General features: G+C 35.2%; 1 protein-coding gene across 1 annotated transcript in view; it reads right to left on the bottom strand.

Moving 5' to 3' along the window:
- LOC145682902 (uncharacterized) overlaps positions 1 to 20,743 on the bottom strand; it is a 1,185,542-nt gene that overhangs the window by 910,261 nt on the left and 254,538 nt on the right. The gene's annotated exons all lie outside the window — the stretch shown is intronic.

The raw sequence follows: 20,743 nt of genomic DNA, 5'->3' as shown, positions 1-20,743 counted from the left end.
ACAAATGATATATATAAAACCGGAGTAACCAGACGACGGTGTATGGCCCTGCACCGGCCCCAACCATGGGTTTTCCCAGAATTTTGCCTGGGGTTCTGTATTTTTGCTGGAGGAGTTTGGATATTGATGCATGGAGGAGCAACATAACGTAAACGAAATTACATGTGTGATAAAATAAGGCAGAAAAAACATTCTTCTGTACACCTTCTCCTTCTGTACATAACAAAGTACACCTTCTCCAAAAAATACAGTTTCATGGCTTGATCGAGGGCTATTTCAGAATTTACTATTTCTACAGGGTACCCCTGGAATTTTCAATTAAAGTTTCTAACATTTCTTCATACATTTACCCAGGGACGTACGCAGAGGGTGAGTCCTAGGGTTCCGGACCCCCCCCCCACCGAAATTCCGACTTTTTTCTAAATTTAGTCTAACTTTAGGAGCAATTTTACACATTTTAATATAATTTAACCTCGGACCTCCCGAAATGGTTTGGACCCCTCCCAAAATAAATTCCTGCGTACGTCTCCAAGGCCAAGACATTAGCAAATACAGATACTTTATCTTTAAGGGTGATATGAAAGGCTATATATTTTTCTCTGTATCCAAACTATTGAAACAGATCAACGTGAAGCTTTCACCACACCAAGCATATATAGCAGGTACGTATCCAGGGGGGACCTGGGGGGTCATGTCCCCTCCGAAACTGAAGAACGTTTTTAATAAACATACTTTTACGCTTTTGAGATTCTTTTGTTTCAAATTACTTCGAGTCTGTCAAAATTTTGGGCAATGTGTTTCGTCTTCTTTTAAGTCTAAGAACATACCGTGATGCCCTTGCCCCTTGGTGGAATAATAAAAAAAAGAACACTTTTATATAAGATAAAAATTTCGTTTCTGTCCTGTTTACAACTAAAAATGTAATGGAACTATACCCTCAGTGTTTTCTTGTTATTCTTGTTATATGCTATCGCAGACATTTTCCTTAGTTGCATATCTCTCGGAAATATTTGTTTGACTTTCTTTGTGCCACAATACAGTTCCTCCAAACTAAACTGGTTCTTATAATGAAAAGTAAGGAAAAGTTTAAGCAAGAATAAAACTGTTGCATTATATTATTATTATTATTATTATTTTGAAAACAAATTGATATTTTAAAACATTAGTTTACGTGCTTACGAGACTTCCCCTTGTTACCCCCCGCGAAAAGAAATCCTGGATAAGTGCTTAATATATAGTGATTAAATTCTCATCAAATCAAATAAGTTCTCATGTATCCGAACTTCATACATGGATACATGTATTCAAACTACAGACCAGGAGAGCATAACGTGTTCTACAAGATAAAATTTTCAGATGACCAATTTCACATCACATGACAAACTCACGATTGTGAAGACAAGGGACGTACGCAGGGAGTGGGTCCTGGGGGTCCGCACCCCCCAATATCCCGACATTTTTTAAAATTTAGTCTAATTTTAGGGGTAAATTTACAAAGTTTAATATACGGTAATCGGGTTTAGATGTACATCTGCGGACAGCCAAATTACTGTACAATTTTCATCTCTAAATCGAACAAAATCTGTTTTTAAATAGTTTGGTATTTTATTTCGTAAGAGAAGAAAAGACTTGATGGGTTGAATATATATAAATATTGGAAACAGAAGGAAGAAGTTAAAAAGTTACTAACAAAAATTAAAAATAACGTAAGTGTATTAGCGCGATATTTCGCTCACTGGTACGCGTTTTCGTGCACAGAGAAATAATAATAATAATAATAATAACGTATCAGATACTCCACAGAAACACATTATATACCAAGCAATACAGAACAAGTAATCATTTCATTTCTTCCTTTTCTCTGCAGGTATTTATTAAATGTATTTAATTAACTGATATTTCGTATTCTGAAAAAGTACAAGAATGAAGATAAAACAAGAAATTCCCATTTATCGCAAACTTTCAATACTTTTTTCCTTTTTCTGAGACTTCAAGGGGGTCCGAATAATGATGAGAATCTTGAAAATATTTTCATTATTTAAGTCACTGGTTCTTAACAATGGGTTAACGCCCCCACAGGCGTTTTCCTTTCTAAACGAGGCTTGGAACAAAAAGGGGCGATGGAGGGCGTTTGAGATTTCATGACATGTTATAGACCTTTTTTCTAGTTATTAGACGTAAACCATGACTTATTTTACCAATACACAAGCACACACATATAAATATACAAAAGAATTGTATATATAAAACAATTATGTTCTTTATGTTCATTATTCGTCAACTGATTTGACTGTATTTAACACTTTTTCATTATTGCGATGGCAACATCGAATGAAACAACAAACTTTTTCACAGATGTTTTTGCAAGCGAAGGCAAGACCGACTGCGATGCTAACTCCATTTCTGGACGGAGAAATAAAACTCGTGCAAATCCTTGGCTGTTAACTTATTGTTTTCTTAAGTTATCTTAATATAAATAGTCGAAGTTCCTATATAATGTGCACTTACTAATATAATTTCTATTCGTAAATAGGGTGAACATCAATGTTCAAAGCAGTGTAGAGTACATTATTTTAAATTCAACCTTTGTGAATTGTGTAGAATTATGTACAATTTGAAAGACACTTGTGTGTGATATTTCGACACCTGCTTATGACAACTCGGCTTGTAATTACGTTGTTGTTTGTGGTGTGAACGACGCACGGAGTAAAGAGTAAATAATGGTGATTAACATCTACAAATATTCTCCAAATCTCCATTTGCTAGTATTCTGCATCTTTATTCGATGTACCCCCTTCTTTAGGAACTTTCGGAAAATGAAGTTCGTTTAATCTTGAATTGTTTTTCGATAAACCAAATGGTTTCTATGTGACTTAGTCGTATTCCTAATGGTCGTATTGATGTACTTGAAATTATCATCTGTCATATCTGGATTAAGTTAGTTAAATGAAAAGGAGATTTGTGAATTAGTTGGTATGGAAGATCTAGATAGGTAACAAGAAGTTATTTCAGATGGATAATGTTTTACTTAGTGACGGTTTTGGAACCTGCTGATTTCTGCTAATTGGAAATTACAGGCGTGGTTTACATTTAGAACGGTGCTTTTAAATTATTGAGCCATTAAAATGCCAACTCCGTTGAACAAAAATTCATTTATTTATTTTTGTTGTCCTGACAACAACATTCCACAATCATATTATTTAAAACATATAAAACATATGAATATCTTTTTATATCGATATAATAATTAACATATTTCTTTTCCTTTTTCTTCTTCGAATTACATAATCAGCCTAGTACATATTTTAAAATATCTTACGCCCTAATAAAGTAAGGATTTACAAGTAGTAAAAATATACAAATATACAACGTACTTTTGTATATTATGGCGCTCGACGGACTCTTCCTTTTATTTATTTACTCAATAAAAAGAAAAAGAATTCTGGACCGATTACCTTTACATGTTAATCATTCGAGTTTTCGAATGCAATTCGTATACTTGAAAATTACTATTCATATAAATATACATATATATCATATTTAATTTTATAACAATATTACTATCATATTTATTTTAAATTTTATTATCGTCTTCATTTATTTATACGTTTCAACAACGATGACGCACATTCGAAATTTGATTTGCAAGTTATCTGATTTTAAGTCCTTTTTCAGGCCCATTAAATGCTTGTTACAAGTTAATAATTATTTACTTTGGCATAATGAAGAGGGTTTTGAAAAAGATGTATTAGTGATATACATATGGTTGTTCTTTGTACGAGAAAGGATGAAATATAGAATGTAGTTAAACAAAATACAGATTAAGATTGAAATATGGAAAATAATCTGAAAATAACATAATAATTAACGTCTTCTGAACATAAAAAAAAATGCGAATAACAAACGAAATCATAATGATATTTCAAGTGAAATAAAGCAAAAATCTGTTGAGTACGGTTTAATTTAAGTTACATGATCAACGAATTCATTTAAGTTGCATTGAAAGTCATAAACAGAAAAACAGTATTGTGCATTATTTACTTCTACAGTTTTTCGTTTCTTACTTTGAGAATTTTCGCCATCTATGAGATTTCTACTAAGTCCCCATCGAATGAAATTAAATCTAACGCTTACATGCTTCTTAGGTGCACGTAATCGTACTACACTAGAATTAGGTTGATTTACTCAATCAATATTATTGTTACTACTAAGGTTAAGTTCGGTTATCTTACCGGTAAATTTAGGTTCGGTTCTCATTCGTTTTACTGGTGGCTTGGTGTCGTGTCTGTACCTATTCTTTCTACAATATTCACGATAATCTGTCCTACCACAGTTTCTATTTATATTGTAATTAGGTTCGGTTACATTACCTTTACTCGTTAATTTAACATCATCTTCTACTTGACATCACGCTTTAATTTCACAAAAATGTATCGAACTTGGCTTCGATTAAGGTTCGTTTGCTTCAGGTTATTACTGTATTGCACGATCGATGGATTTTCAAAATTTTGCAATATCACATTTGGATGATGGAAACCAACGCACTGCATTAAGTTCTGTGAAAGTATCGGATTGTCTACTAACATCATTTTGGTCTTTTCGTTGAATGTACACCGTGTCTCAAAAAGGTGGAGCGCATTCTTTATTGGTGTTTTGAGGCAAAAATTTTCTAAGTCCAACTTCGGGTATCTTCGGAAAAAAGTAAAGCAGGTTCGATCCTCCAAGCCAGCCTTTGCAATCGGGAAAAAGTCTACAGATGTGTTTTTCTTCTTTTAAATATAATAATACTTGTTACCAAGTGTATAAAAAAGCAACATTGATTGAAATACTTAATGATACAATATTTCAAAACCTTGTATTAATGTCACCACATGCTTGTTTGTCATTTAGCTCTCCATACGTGATGGGATATTTAGATACGTAAACGAATCTTTCCATATGTAAAAGAATGCTCAAAGTTAAGACATAAAATATAATTATCCCCTGAGTACTAAAATAAAAGTCAAAGTATAACAAAAACAGCCTTTGTAGTGGATATGAATGTCATAATTATCTTGAGAACCTATATACATCGCTAAAAGCATGTTAGCAGAATTCCTTGTGTTAGTTCACTGGTAAGCTATCGGATTTCAAATCATAAGATTATGTGTTCAATTCCCATCTGGGTCAATGCTTTTCTAATAATTATATTTTCCGCAATGCATGAAAAATTATATAAAATAATTATATTAAAATATATCAGTTGTATATATATATAACATAATCATTGCAGAACATAGTAATTATTATATTTAAGATATAAAATCTGAGATAATTTTCACAGTAGGTCAGTATTATATATGAGAATGTTAAATGCAAGTTAGGAAAATCGTTTAATAGCAATAAATAAATTATGTAGTGTATTTATTTGCAGCTATTTCTCATACAGATGTAACTCCTTAATATTCTTAGTACAGCATGTCATTTACATTTGTGAAAGACAGTATATTCCTACGGATATAAACAGAGTATCCAAAGTCGGATCCTGCTTCAAGAGACATAACTTTTCCCGATCCCCTTAACCTCACGGGAGGAAACACAAATTCTCTTTAGAACGGAATGTCGTTACTTAGAGTATCATTCGAATACGTTGAATATGCTTTTGTATATTCATCTCTCTCTCTCTCTCTCTCTCGCTTTGTTGATGTGTGTGTGTGTGTGTGTAGCGGAATATCCCAAGTTGAATACAACATTTGCAAAGTATATGAGCATCAGTGTCATGCAATACCGGAAATTGAAAGTCGTGTTTCTTCAGGCTGGATTTGCGTGTTCATGTTAGCTCACTGGTAGAGTACGGGCTTGTTAATGAGGTCGTCTTGAGTTCAAAGCCCGCAGAGAATTATCTTTTTTTTTTGTTAGTAGAATTGCACAGAAATCGGATACAAGGAATGGTTTACTTCTAGAAATATTTTCAGAAGCATTTATGTAGCCCTGAAAAGGGCTGTTTTCGGGAGTTAAGGCGGGGAAATTAATATTGTGTCCAAGACCCTTCTGAATTTATTACACGCCCCATTCTTCTGGGCATGGAATCTATTAAATGGGTGATAAATCTATCTCCTTCCCCTACCTCCAGCCATGCTTCGGAAACAAGATGCCACAGGTCATCCTGGGTTCTCGGTGGATCTGATCAGGCCAACTATCCCTTAGAGTACGCTTCACTTCTGTCCACATATTTTCCATGGGATTGAGAACTGCTACACGAGTCGGCCAGTCAATTAAATCAATCTCAGGCTGCCCTGTTAACCATTCCTGAACCACACGGGAAGTATGTATTGGCGACTGGTCTTGCTGGAACTGAATTACACCATCAGGCTGAATTACACAATCTGAAAATGGTGCGCCGTAATAATAATATTAAAACAGTTTTTATAAAGGAATATTAATACATACGAAAAGCTGTTTAAAGAATGAATTGTTATACTGACTTTACACGTATAAAAGATATACCATATACCAAACAGATTGAGCGATATGATAATAGCTGTAGTGAGACGAACACATTCGAAGTCCAACTTCGGGTATCTTCTGAAAACAGTAAACTAAAGCTGCTGGTTCGAACCTCCAAGCCAATCTTAGCAATCGGGAAAAAATGTACAGATATGCTTTTCCTTCTGTTAAATATAATAAGACATGTTGAAATGGTATTAAGTCTAGAGAAAAAGTAAAATTGAATGAAATACTTAATGATACAATATTTCGAAACTATATTCACACTCTTGTTTCGTCATTGTAATTTCCATACGGAAAAGAGCATTTACGTATGAGCTCAGTTATATTTCAGAAGCAGCTTCCGAAAATTGGTCATGTTAGCTCAGTGGTACACCCCCGAGCGTTTAAATCGTGAGTTCGACACCCGTTCAGGTGAGATTCTTTTATGATATTCTACTTTCCTCAATGCATGAAAATTATGTAAAATAGTTACATTACAATTCATCAGTTGTATATATCAGTTGAATATATATATTCATATCATTTCATGACATAAGCAATTCTTATCATTAAAATATAACATTTGAGGTATTGACAGAACGTCGGTATGTTATATGTGAATATTAAATACAAATTAAGAAAATCGTGCAATAGCAATAAATAAGTTATGTAATGTATTTATTTGCAGCTATTTTCATACGCAGGTAACTTCTCAATATTCGCATTACAGCATTTAGGTAGAGCATAACGAAAATCGGATCGTGGTTCAAGACAAAAAAACTAGCTAGCCCCAAACTGTCACGTAAGAAATTCACGAATCGCAAAAGTAAAATGAAGAGATTGAGAGTGGCAATACCTTAATCGCTCTCTCTCAACCCTCTCTTATCTGCATTTATACATATAAAAGTGTATGTATGTATGTTCCAACATAACTCATGTATGCCTAGTGCGGGGTTTCTCAACCTGGGAGTTGTGGCCCCTAGGGGGTCGCGAAGATAAACGGAAGAGATAAATATAGTTAGAATCTAATACCGGAAACTATTTTTATATATTATTTTGAATTTTGTTCTGATACGCATACTTTTATTTTTTTATACATACTGTAAAGAACAATAAAAAATAAGTCTACTGAAAATTTTCAAAGGGTGCAGAGTTATTTAAAAATGAATTTAAATGAAAGAGGTACGATATGAAACTAATGAGAACTGTATATAGAAATACTAGAAAAATACGCATGCAAATAAACCTGCACATTGAAATACAATTAAAATTGAAACCTAATGAGATACCTAAGCATGGTGTAATTTCACTAGTGCAGTAATGCCCGGTTCAATCTTCGTGACGGACATTATGAAGCCATTTTCAACTGATAAGCGATTTCTTGTCTTTGTTTGAATGTTTGCCATAAAAAAAAGATTTTCGCACAAGTACGATGTAGCAAATGGAATTATTACTTTTAAAGCAGCAGATACCAGACCAGGATATTCTTCTCTCCTCATCAGGCAGAACTTGTCCAAGTCTTCATTACAGAAAACCAGTTGCAAAGACTTGTAGCATGATCATTCTATTATTTGATCAAGAAGTTGTGGGCTTAGATCAGATACGTTAATGGCCTCTTCAATGAAGGAATTTAACATCCATCTTGAACCAGCACCTTTGTCGTTGGGAATATAGATGTTACAGTTACTGTATCCACTGTCAATGCCGAGCGCCGAAAAAAGGGGGCACAAATTTCGGAGGAAGTGTGTTACTCATGTTAGGAAAGTGCATGTGCACATGTATAAAATAGAAGCAAAAACGTAATAAAATGTGCTCAAAATCAAGGAAAGGCAGGGTTTCCTTTTGAAAATGTTATTGAGCTTCTTGCCAACCATGGTGGCGCTTCGCAGCTAGTATGTCGACCTCACTCATATGTACGGAGACATCGTCGTATACTCTCGCCCCGAGCGCTGATTTTCCAAGCCACGGCACTGTTCACTATAAACAAGAAATGGATTCTACTATTATAGAAATAGGTATGTTAAAAATCCCACACAAGCTTATTATAAAACACAAATTATGAAAGGGTCGCTGGCAAGAGGATGTGATGTAAGGGGATCGTGATAGGAATTAGATTGAGAACCACTGGCCTAGAGTAATTTTAACCATATTTCTTATAGTCTTGAAAAGAGTGCTGTCGGGTTACCTATAGTGAATGGGGGGGATACATATAAAATATTGCTAGAAAATGATCGGTATTAGTCATTCATAATTTTCGGGGTCGCTTAGATAAATAGTGTGACTTTCGATTTTGCTTAACTCCGATTAAGCTCTCATTAGTAAGGAAGGGCACGAGTGACTTTTCTTTGAAACTCGACTCGACTCGAAACAGACATCTTTGAGGTCTACTCTAGAACTCGGAGCGAAAAATATCCTCCAACTCGACTCGGATTAGAGTCGAGTCGAACCAAAACGGGCCAAATGCTGTGTCTAGTCCTACCTAGACAATACATAGACAATATAATTATTCTATTATCAATTATACTACTATTACTACAAATAATAATAAGGTGTGTTGCAAATGATAAGAACGATCCAAATATGTGACATGACTTTAATAAACGCATGTCACAGATGGAATACATGATACGTAGAGATGCACAAGGAGGATATGTATTCAGACCATGGATAGTTTACTCATTTCCACGGGTAACCAAATTGAAAACAAAAAAAAACAATTATAAATGTTGCAAAATGATGCGAATGCAATACAAAAACCAGTCCTAATAGCCAATAAATGCGCCGTTTCGTAACACCAACTTGAACACGCTGTCTACCAGCGTTTGTAGCAGAGTCACATCAATTTGATTCCATGAAGGGATGATGGCATCCTGCAACTCACAAACATTCTTGTACTAGATACCGTTGGCGTACACTGAGCGATACAATATTCCCTATAATTTTTCCATCGGGTTTATGTCTGGGGAATTGGAAGGCCAATCAATTACAATCACACCTTTGTCCCGAAACCAATCGCTGGTAGTTCCAGTAACATGGATAGTGGCATTGTCCTGTTTGAAAATCCATTCGGGACGAGCAGTTTGCGCGGCAAATAGCAACAAACTGTCTACAAGTGTTGTTTGGTACGTGGTTGATGTCATACGAGAATATAATTGTTAAATGCATGATATACATTTGTTTATAAGAAGGAACGGGGTTTTTGTAAGCATGTTATCAATTGAGTGCAGGCAGCCCTGTTTACTTTACTGTACGGTTGGTTGTCCAACTTGACTAATTGTACGGCGCAAATGAACCATCTGGTATATATATACAAGAAACAGAACTTTTTCTAAAACAGGTAAACCTCGAAATTAACCCTCGTATACATATGGAGGGCCTCTCAGGCCCTGTGGGATATTATTTTCACTACAGATTAGTTACAGACTAGTTACTACAGACTAGTTACTACAGATTTATTCGATCAATAAGCCTTGTTGTTGGTGTATTCTTTTAACATTCTTTTATGCATTCTTGAGTAGCATTAGAATATTTTTTGCATTACCTGTAAATATTTCATTGTATTTGGTAACCCTTTAAATGTATATACATGGCCTGGGAGGCACTATCCAAATAATAATGGCGTGGGAATTATTTGATACGCTTCTGAAAATAAATTTCGTTCTAAACCATGTTATTTATTTTTATTATTCTTTTTATTATTGTTGTGCTTATTTGCAATTAGTCTTATCTATAGTTGCTTGTTTTATGCACAGTAGATGGAGATGCAATTCATATGCAAGCTGCTATCAATCATTTGAAAATAAGATTTTTTATATAACCTGCCAGATATATATATATATATATATATATATATATATATATATATATATATATATATATATATATATATATATAATTTATATTTTTAGATAATTTATATATATCTTCCACTGTTGCTTTTATATTGTCACTAGGTGCAATCTCCAATGCCCGGTTCCATTGGTGTGCAATTTGTGTTAGTTCTCAGTTTCGGAGCAAAGTAGCATCTACGCCTAGTGGAAGATCAGCTACCAAGAGAGCGTGTGAAGATGATTTTGGCCGTTTTGTAAATGAGTGCCTTGATGATAGTGTACTGTCGAACAGTAGATGTGAGGTATATGGGGATAAAAAATCAAATAATACAATTCATCAAGGAAGTGTAAATGAATATTTCGATACATCATCCGGAAAACAGTTTATGAAACTTCATGAATTATTGCTATAGATAATTTCTTTGATACTGTTGATCTGGCTGAGTATATGCTACAGCAATGACTTACGATTATGGGAACACCAAATTAAAACAAACATTACATTCTAATTGAAATGATAGTGTCATCTTATAGAGGAGTAGTTTCATCAATGTTTGCATTCAAGCAAAATGTCACTATGATCAGCTAATTACCAAAGAGAAAGAAGGCATTGATTTTGATAAGCACCATGCATCATGAAAAAGCAGGTGATGAATATAGTCCCAAGATCTATTACGACAAAACTAAATGTGGAATTGATGTTATGGGCCGAAACGTTGCATACTATACATGCAAAAGACAAACTATAAAGTGGCCTTTTGCTCTCTGGTCAAATATCATGGATGTGGCAGCAATAATAAGTCACATTGCTTTCAGAATGCATAATCCAAATTTCTATGAAAGCAAGAAAAAGTCGTCGATTATTCTTACAGGAACTGGCAGAAAATTTAATGAAACATCAGATGATTCAGAGATCACAAATCTCCAACTTGCCACTAGCAATAATAATTGGTTTGAAGATATCCGGGACTGAAAAGGTAAGCAAGTGAAAATAAAAGCAGAAAGAAAATTATGTGAATTTTGCCCAAACGGTATTCATAGAAAGAAAGCATTGACATGTTGAAAGTTTGGCTAAAGTATTTGCAAAAGAACACAGTGAAATGATTTACAATTCATGCGCTTTGTAGATACATTTTTTCTTAAAACTACTAAACAATGATGTCGTTTCCATAGAAGAATATCAGCAATTTCATAAATATTGCTCTTTTGATAATTATAGTACGATTTCACACAGGTGTGTTCAGAATTTTAAAATAAAGTATAATATTATGAAAGATATGAGTAAACTGAAAAAAAATTATGTTTGAAGGAAATATTTTATTACAGTGTATTTTTGAATGTTTTACTAATTATAATAAATATAAAATAATTGTAAACATTGTTTTAAAACTTGTATACTTATGAAAATACCAATTTTTCGTCTATCGTGTACTAAATTAAACTATGATTTGGCTGCATGTATTAATCTACATCAAATTCCAAATCAAATTATTTAAACCCTTTAATTACCATACAGGGCCTAGGAGGACCAGTATATGCATTAGAGTATATTTTCTGCACCATGCAGATAACGGTTCAAGTTAATGATGCGGGACACCCTAAGCAAAAGTATCTGAAATGTGAAATCGTGACGTTGGCAACCTTCTAGTCTTGGTCAGTAGAGTTCACCTTCAGCTTTAGCTAACGCAGGTCTCTATTTTCTGCGAACACCTGATGTAATTAAATGTTAATTCTCCTAGCTGGAGAACGCAAACTTCGGAAGCTCAGAAGACCGTTGAGGCGAGCATTTTCGATGGAATCTTATCTGCCCCTTTCATAGAGATTTGGAGATTCGTACAATTGCTTTACAACTCCATGCTATGTCTTATAAAACTAACAACGAGGTCTGTGGACCATTTAAACGGGAAGACATAGGTTTCAGAATGTCATTCCCTTACATTCCACCCCAATTCCGCGCTGAAACTACTTCCCACTCAATATCAAAATAAAATCATTTATTTACATAATACTTAACCCTGTCTAGTAGGATAGCTCCGCTTCTTTCAACACTTACTCAACTAAACTGAAACAGCGATCGAGAAAAAAAGCTCAAGCAGGCATATTCCTTGCACGGAAGTCAAGTATAGAACGCGGATACAGTTCAACCATTTGATCAGTATACCCAGTTATCACCTTTCTGCCCTTAGGTGGTATTAATAAAGAGAGAGAAACCCTGGCCAATTTCACAGAAGAAAATGTTGAAGATTTTGAGGAGATAGAATTATTCAGATATTGAGGAGACAAACCAGTGACAACTCTAGTGTAAAGGAATCAGATTAGTGTTAATTTTGCTACCCGAACCCTCTAGAAACTCTATTTAAGCTTTCCTGTAAATATGTGGTTGCGTGTGTGGAATGTGACCATGGCCAATGCAGTGTGTAAGATTTTTATTACAATCAACGAAAGAATATATTTCTCCTAAACGAGGTAGTAGTTAAACAAATAGTCTTTTATACATTCTATTCACAAATCCTATACTCTTGTAAGAATGAGAATTATCTTTCTCAGGAGTGTCGTGTAAGTGCATTTCAAACGGAAACGAAACCTAATCAGAGAACACGCTAACCGCTTTAGAAAAAGTAATAGTTCATCACTTAATTACAAGTATTAAAGAAATAAGTAAATAACTGAAACAAATTACGAACGAATTTGAAGAGTAGAAGACTATATAAAATGTAGGACAATGTGTTCAAGGGAATATCAGTGAAAATAGCTAAACAAGCAATCTAAATTGTTAACGAGAATGGCTTATCAGCTCAAAAAAGTCATCACATTTTAATAATAAAAAATAGAGAACCCACTCCAGTTTGTAGAATATCTACTCCGTTTTAATAACACGGTGAATGCAAATGGTTACAAATATGATTAATTGTTAACTAACCCTTAAAGTCACAGACCCCCTCAAAGTAAGATGAAAACCTTTCCCTGATATAGTACGCTAATTATAGTCTACTGAACTGGAAATAATGAAAATTCTTGCTCATTGTTGTCGATGTTCTATTTTTAGAAATTATGTCCATATGGCAACATTATAACTTAAAGGTCATATATATGAATACATCCAGATATATAGAAGGGCATACTCTGCAACATCCTTTCGCGCAGTATGATGGTCAATGTTCTATCTGATCATCATTTGGTCTTAGAACCACTGGAGCTCTTACCTTTCCAGGAAGCTGTGTTTCATTATCCCATGATAGTCTACCACGTTTTGATCTTTTTGCATTACATAAAAATTATGACCTGTTTTCTGAATTCTTTAAAAGTCATTTCTTTGGTGTCCAAAACCGCGTTATTGTCCTTCCTACACAACAGCCATGCATTACATACGGGGTATCAACATATGGGGAAGTACCACCGTTTAGATTTTGACAGGGTTTTATGTTAGTCCACAATCATATTTAATACATCTACACCACCTCTATGGTTATTGTATTCTTTGACGAAGGCTTGACAAGGTACATTCATATTTTCTTTTCCTTACTGTCACGCCGTTTGGTGCTTGCCACAGGTTCTACACAGCAGGATGTTCCTGCTATAGTTACGCACTTTTTCTCAACCCGTTTCATAACAATGACAATTTTCGTTGCTTTAATAGTCATACGCACCCGTCCCTTCCTTTTTCAGTTTGTTATCAACCTAAAGGTGGCATCCTGCAAATCTATTTGAGCGTATATTCAGGTTTTCTTTCAGATAAACCATCAATGGGATGCTTGAGAAATAATTATCGAAATACACACTGAACTCTATTGATTAGACATATGCTTGAAAAGAGCTATCACCACTGTACCACCAACTCCAATTTTTTTCTCGTCACCTGTCAGTTCCACTTCTTCAAAAGTAGTTTTCCCATATAAGGAATAAAATCGTGTACCCTACCTACACTGTCAGCTAAAACAAAAAATACTCCAACTCCCATTTATTACGTTTTGTGGCAATGTACTTCCTGAAATTCCTGCTTTTTCTCTTTATGCAGTCATAGTTTCATCTATGTACTACTTGATAGGCGGTGGCTAAGATCATATTTCAACTATTTTATCCAAAAGTGGGGGACGTTATGGAAACAGCCATTCTTATCTGTTGCAAGTGAATTGCCATTGAAATGTATGTAACATCTTATCCTTATGAACCTATTTAGTGGCATAACGTCAGCTACTTACGGAACCCTAGTGCCATTAGCCCAGTAATCTTTGTGAGATGAAGCACTCAGAATTAACATATCGCATAAGAGCTATAAAATCTCTTATGTCGTTTAAAGTGCAGTTGATCGAGGATTCTGTCTGCTGAACAGAACATAGGTTTGATTAGTGCCTATGTTATCTATAAGGTCATCCAAAGAAAATAATTCAAAATATTGAATTATAACGGAAAAACGTTTATCGTAGCTTCTGGTTTGAATACTGTTGCATATATACATATATACCGTGTGTCCGTGTATGTCAAGAAACAATAAAAGTTACTTTAAATAATAGATAAATTATAAAAGATATTCTTTGCTACATCACATCAATCGCTATCTCATATTTCACAATGTTGACATACGGCAACATCATCTCCGGCATATTTATTGCGTGCCAAAACAATATGACCATATGAAAACACTCATATTCAAATCGCTATCAACAATCTATTAATCATTCATTATATAAGTTTTGCTTCTTGATTCTTGATGTCATTGTGACCACTCCATTCTAAAAACGTAATCAATTCATAGTAAATAATAATAATAACTAATAAATTATATTATTTCTTTTGTCCTCTTCCCTCCGAGCTGCTAAAAGCTACAGTTCAGTCACTGCGCAAGCTGAAAAATTCTGACATAGGATGTGAGTGCTTGACAGTTGGGTCAAAAGGTTGTAGACAAACGTCTACAATGTGACATAATGGACATGAAACATCAAAACTATATATTTAGCTTCAAACAAACCAATGTTGCCATATGGTAACAAAAAGACTTTAAGGAATTACTTGGTAACGAAAAAAAGAAAGAGAGAGATATTTTTCCCAATGGGATATACTTATCTGATTTTATAACGTTCCGTAATCTCCTCCGGGGGCCGCGGTGGCTCAGTAGTAGAGTTCACTTCTGGTACATAGAGTCCCGGGTTCGTACTCTGCTCCTGATGAGTGAAACTTGTGGTGGTAAACACCGAGTGTGTGTGTTTCTTCGCGGCTCTACCGTTTCCTCCCACTTTCTTCATTCCACCATTTCATTCATATCTAATCATCACCGTCTCTTTTAGCCTAGCCGACATAATCGTGGGATGTAATCCTATAAAATTTCATTTCATTTTCCATTTCACAATCTTCTCGCTTCTCTTCAATGTATTTCACAATTTACACAACACAGACTAATCCCGCGCAAGGACATCTACGGAGATATACACACACTTCATGATGACGCCAAAATTAACGCGTCACCCAAGCCAGCCTTCGGATATAAAACTTGTCACGTGATGAATGTAAGTAAATCTTTGCCGCCGCCTTAATTAGCACAGGGTGATAAACAACTGGAAGTTGCAATAAATAGCCAGTTCCTTGACACTATATAACCGCTACACAACTGGCTATATGATATTCAAACAAATATTCGTCCCCTCGCACTTAAACAAATTAAGTCCTGATTTTGCGAAGCAACACAACGCAAATGCTAGAACGGAAATTTAATACTTTTAAAAATGAAGGAAATAATACATTGACCTTAATCGCCTTTAATACAGACTTCAATAACTTCTGCGATAATTTTGATGTCCAATGTCCCGATTATGTACTGTTATTAATAATTTACTGAGAGGCAGTCTTCTTATCTAGTTTTGCAGAATTCTATCGCAGGCCCAGGAAAGAGGAGGACACCAGGAGAGGAGTATATGGTACCAAGAGATTAATCCACCCCCACCCTACGGAGCAATCCATTATACATCGGTCCAGAATAGAAGTCAATTATACCATTCCCCCGTCGAGAGGCCCAGATCAGAGAGTTCAGCAGATAGGACCAAGCCGGGAAGGAATAGACCAGGGGAGTGGCTACGAAGAACACATTCCTTCCCAACATTTATATCGAACATGAACTCCTTTGAACACCCTTAAAGCTAATACATCACCTTATGAAAGTTATCAATCTGTCTTTTCCATTTTTGTATGGACAAGACCACATCCTTCAGCCATCATTAAGTAGTGCTTGAAATCGTCCTACCCTACGCTCGAGAAAGTCAAACCAGAAAACTAAAATGACCATTTGTGACTAGCTAAAAAATATAACCCTCAAAATTAATTGCAACGAAATGCAGGAAACTAAAATCACGATAATTTGGCTACTAAGAAGCTGCAGGTCCTTCCCATTGCTTTATCCAGAACGTTAATTCCTGCCTACGGCACAAAAGTAATTCTCAACCTATGCCATGATAAAAAAGAACCTCCCTTACCGTTCCCCGTACATTTCGTAGAAGCTAGAATTAATTGGATATAACTAAAGCAAAGACATTAAGAATACCTTGAGTTTTATTACAACAACCAAACGACAGCCAGTAGACCCCAGTAGAGGGTACAGAATGAGGCCTAAAGACCAAAGCATTGCAGAGCCAATTGCAAGGTTCATAATACCAAGCCCAACGTCAACGAACGTCAAATCCAGATGTGTTCCATCGTCTCTTAAGAGCACAAGTAGCGGTTGGATAATCTACTCCAAACAAACAAAATAAGTAGAGAGGGCTTTACCTTCATTAATCAGGGCATGATTTCAGTACGACAACAATAGGTAACAGTTCCACCCAACATGAAGAAATTAATGAAATAATATCGTTCCTTTAACACCATGGTCGCCAAGGGCACTAAACGCAGAGTGTACATATTCAACCACATAGCTACGTTCTCCAGTATACTTCAACGCAATGTAGCTAAGGACATGTTATACACTCAGGGCTAATGAGACAATGTAAGGAAAATATTCCACCCTATAAGTCAAGTTGGTGTGACAAACGCTCCAAGTAATATGTCCTGAAGTAAGGAAGAATAAGAAATAGTACGACAGCATTAACAATCTTCCTAAGCTACATAATATTAACGCAAGTGAACAGAAAGGGACACAGACCCATCTGTAGAAAGCACTCGCACACCAATATGCGCCAGTCAGCAATTTATGCAATTTACGATCTCAGCCTTCCACCCAATGAAACAGAACAGCCTTGAATTATCGGAACATAAAGTATCGTAAATACCTTCTATCGATATACACCTGACCTATCTTGTAAATCATAACAGTCGTCATACAACTTCAGGGAAGCAGGACATCATGTAGGCAGTCAGTGAGATCAGTGAAGTTTAGTAAAGGAGGAGCTTCCCAAAATATGCTCACTAAGTTAACCAACACAGCTCCTCGTTAGACCACCCGCCCGTGACTTCAAAGTGAGTGCCTCTGGATTCAGTTCCTGGCCTCAGAAGGAATGGTAAAGTGGACTACATAAATGTTTATTGTAATGTGTCCCCAGAAACTGCTGGAACTGCATTAAAACTCATTAAACCTGTGAACTGAAATTGCCCAGTCAGGAAATTTTTATCAGGGAAGTGAACAGTGATCACTAGACAGTGGGCAGTGTAGTAACTTCAGAACAACTGGATATCACCATGAAAATCACCACAGTATTTTGAAATATTTACTCCATAACTTGTAGAGAAGAATAATGTTTCCTAAGTGATTTCAAATGAGCGCTGAGTTGTAACAGTAATACCCGTAGTGATCATGGTTGCAGTGTTTAATAATAGTGTTAACAGTGATAATAGTATTAAACTAAAATGCAGATGACACATCCGAAGATTAGATTATTATTTCATTTGTAACGGAATAATACATACAAGACCGAAATAGTCTAACTCGTGGGAATTAGACACAAAAGATGAAGACTTCACAAGAAGTCGGACTCTGATAGGTTACAGGTCACAGGTTAATTATGACAATTTGGTTTCATGATTTCCACGCTCTAGTTCGAGCTCCTATCTCTTCCATCATTTGTGGGGTAGCATAGTTGTGTTGGTGTTCAGAGGCAACACGGAATTTCTTATAAACAAACCAAAAAATTGTAAACGCGAACAAGTGAGATTACAAAAGGACACGGGAGAAATTGGTTTGAAATTATTTGTTCAGAAAATATAAAATTGTATTATGTTACCGCAGATGTGTTTCATCTCTAATTGGAGATTCATTTCTTATTGTCTAAAGGTAAACTGTTGATTTAGCTTATACTTCTTCCGCATCATTACTGCCTTGCATGTAATGCACTAGCAAAGGTAGTACTATAGAACTCTCATTATTATGTTCTACCGTGGAGTGTTTATCTATTAATGGATGGTAGCAAATCCATGCAAGTATCAATCACCCATGTGTATACGATGATCACATGAATTCAGAAGTACTTCAGAAATGGAAAAATATTTCGAAACCTTATAAATGGTCGAGACTAAGCATATTAGTTTGCAGCCTCCCATAACTAAAGGTCAATCATAAAGAGATACTAAGAATAATTTATACAGTTCAGTACAATGGCTGTTTTTTATATATAACAATACAACTGTAGGTGGTCTGATTAAACGGTACTCTGCATATTTTCTTGTCTGGAAGCCTGGTGTGGTTGGACAGGGCTCTTAGAGGGATTTATGAGGGGGAAGGATTAATTAGCTTATTGTTAGGAGGATGCCTGGAATATTGAATGACCTACTTCCTGTCTGAAACATGATCCTACATGTTTCCTACATCGGAATTTTAAAATTATTTCTCTCGTAATTAATTACCCGACAATTTTTGTGAGCTTACTAAAAGTATCATATGATAAAATGAAAATGCGTCCCAGAACGTTACAAGTCTTCTATAACCCCTGAAATCTGATCTCTAGCTCCCACAAGTTTCTTTTCCCGTAAGTTAGTCACAAAATAAATTTCAATTACGATATAACAAAATTAAAATATATCCTAGTTCAAAAGAACCTTCCCATTCAAAAGAACTAGAGAAACGAGACGGTGCTTGGCTTTTTTCTGTGGAAATAGAATATCCCTCCCTCTTCTTTGCTTAATATTGAGAGAATTGAACCTAGGTGGTATTACAGGAGAAAATTCATTTACCTGATCGCTCTTTTGTTTCTCGTATAACGTTAATAAATAAATGAACATATATAAATTAACTACACCTTCATTGACTACACCTACATCTTAGTTAAGTACTGTAGTGCGGCGAAATGCTGATTATTTCAAGTAGTATGGAATTGTGTTTTGGTCTCTGTTCTACAAATGATAACATCAAATCCAAGAAGATTTTTTTACATTATTATTACAATAATTGGTTGGAAATTTGTAATAACAAAGCTTGAAAATTTTATTGTAATGAGAGGGAACGGGCAACCCCGAAGAAATCCAAAGCGTGGTTTGTCATGAAAATAATTGACGCGAGTTAGGATCGAACTATGAACCCATAGATACCACTCAGAAACTATTTTCCTCAAACAGGAGAAGAGTGCCACTGAGACACTATTTCTCCCAAACCGGAAGAAAGACTACCAATGAACCATCGTCCCCATGTTTCAGAGTATCACTGAGCTACCGTGTTCCACGTACCAGAGATATCTGCTTCTTGAAAAGATTGGTTGATGGGTGACAGAGGCCCGCAACAATCCCGTGTTTTGTGAATATCTTATTTGTTCATGAATTCAAATAATACACTTACACACAATAACTTTGTGAGTGATTAACTAATTTAAAGGGAAAGGGTATTGAAGATTGCTCATGGGCAACCAAGATTTATTTTGTTTGAAGAGTATGCGTTTGTCTCGTATCGTTGGGAATATAAGTAGCAAAGAGTTGAGTTATTTTGAGTTTAACTTAACGTTCAGCAGCAAGGCTACATAAGACGTGGACCTACTGATTAACGTGGAATCCGAAACCTATTAGCTCCCGCCGGGAATTGAACATTAAGCTCCTAAGCCAAACACGCGTACATTAACCGCTTAGCCACGGAGAAGCTGTTAAGCAGGAAAGAAGCATAGCACTAGATACATTATATGATTTGGAAGGTTTATTATTATTATTATTATTATTGATGTACACATTAGTGAACCAAAAAGTTCTTTTACGATTGGATCTGAAACATGGAGTTCAGAGTGATCCGATATAATACGACAGACACAAAAAACACATGATACTTCTTGAAGAAGTTATCGTCTTCTTTACAGGGAAATATCTGACTAGTTACGAAAAAAGTCAGTTTTTTTAGAAATGCATAATGATTTCTCTTAGAGCCGATAATGTTAAAAAAACATTTATTGGAAGTCATAGTTCATAACTTAGCGCAAAAATCAACTGTGAAATTTGCTCGAATTTTTATAACTGCATTCTTTTTCGTAACCCTGACAGGGAGATTAAACAGA

Source organism: Thermobia domestica, chromosome 4, assembly GCF_964235325.1.
Source record: "Thermobia domestica chromosome 4, izTheDome1.hap1.1, whole genome shotgun sequence".
Taxonomy (NCBI): Eukaryota; Metazoa; Arthropoda; class Insecta; order Zygentoma; family Lepismatidae; genus Thermobia; species Thermobia domestica.
The sequence above is the reverse complement of the archived record's forward strand: the minus strand, read 5'-3'. Positions and strand labels throughout refer to the sequence as shown.